The sequence below is a fragment of the Alligator sinensis genome, unplaced genomic scaffold, assembly GCF_000455745.1.
Source record: "Alligator sinensis unplaced genomic scaffold, ASM45574v1 scaffold277_1, whole genome shotgun sequence".
Classification (NCBI taxonomy): domain Eukaryota; kingdom Metazoa; phylum Chordata; order Crocodylia; family Alligatoridae; genus Alligator; species Alligator sinensis.
Window position 1 is genome coordinate 2,365,895 of NW_005841899.1, and position 1,192 is coordinate 2,367,086.

A 1,192-nucleotide genomic window follows, 5' to 3' on the forward strand; every position below is an offset into this window, starting at 1 on the left:
GGGTCGGACTAGATGATCTGCCCAGGTCCCTTCCGACCCTAGAAACTATGAAACTATATACTAGAAATAGTATATTTTCCTTTGATATTGCTCCTATTTAGAGAATTGTATATTAAAAGCAAAGTACATCATGTCAAGCTAAACCTAAACATCTGTGAATATGAATATGAAAATGTAATTTTGCATTTTTTTTCCTAATGGAAATTTTAGTTGCTTATGGTATAATAGCTCCAGCGAACTCTCTCTGAAGTCAATTTAACATTGACTTCAACTGGTGTAGCATTGGGTACCACATACAAGGAGCATCTACACGAGATGTTTACAAAGCAGTTGTCTAATTAGCCGTGCAGTAAACATCTCAGTGTCTATATGTGCACTTCTATTAGGGCACATAAAACCAATAAACTTCACAGCAGGATAGGATTTGTAAATAAATGTAGGTGCTGAGATGTATTTACAAGTCCTTCCCTGCTGCGGAGTTTTTTTGTGCTCAGCAGCGCACATGTAGACACTGAGCCAGCTGGCTGGGGCATGAAGCTGGCAGGTCAGAGCAGCCCCAGGCTGGCAGGCTGACCACCTGGGCCTCCTGCCAGCCAGAGCTACTGTGACGCAGGGCAATGAGTTGTGGTCCAGACACATGTGTAAGCTGTGCACCTAGGAGCTTCCCAGGAGCAATAAACTGCGGAGCAATAAGCTCTACAGTTTATTGCTGCCACCTAATGGCACATGTAGACACACAGTGGTTTATTCCAGAGTTCACTGATGTCAGCAGGAGCTTTCCAGTTTCCTTCAGTGAGCTTTGGATTAGGTACTAAGTGATATTACTGCTTATGAAAGTGAGTCTGTTAGCAAGGCACTGCGCAAGTCTCTTCATCCTGCTCTATTATGTTTTGATTAGGGGTGCACTGATTGAAATTTTGGGGGCCGATACTGATAGCTGATTTTTAAGGAGGCATATCAGCTGATACTGATCCGATTTCCAATACAGCTGCATCCAGCTGGTAAATCTATTGTGGTGAGAAGGGGGAGGGGGAAAGAACAGGTACTGGGATGGGGGTGCAGATCAACGCCCCTTGCAGTGAGGGAGGGAGTGGGGCAGGGGCTGAGGTAGGTGCTGCCTGGACAGGACGGGGTGTGGGATGGAACCATGGCTCATTGGGGAGGGAGGGGCAGGAGGGAAGGAGTGGCTCCC

General features: G+C 46.2%; 1 protein-coding gene across 4 annotated transcripts in view; it reads right to left on the reverse strand.

Moving 5' to 3' along the window:
* MAP3K19 (mitogen-activated protein kinase kinase kinase 19) overlaps positions 1-1,192 on the reverse strand; it is a 34,949-nt gene that overhangs the window by 17,109 nt on the left and 16,648 nt on the right. The window lies entirely within an intron of this gene.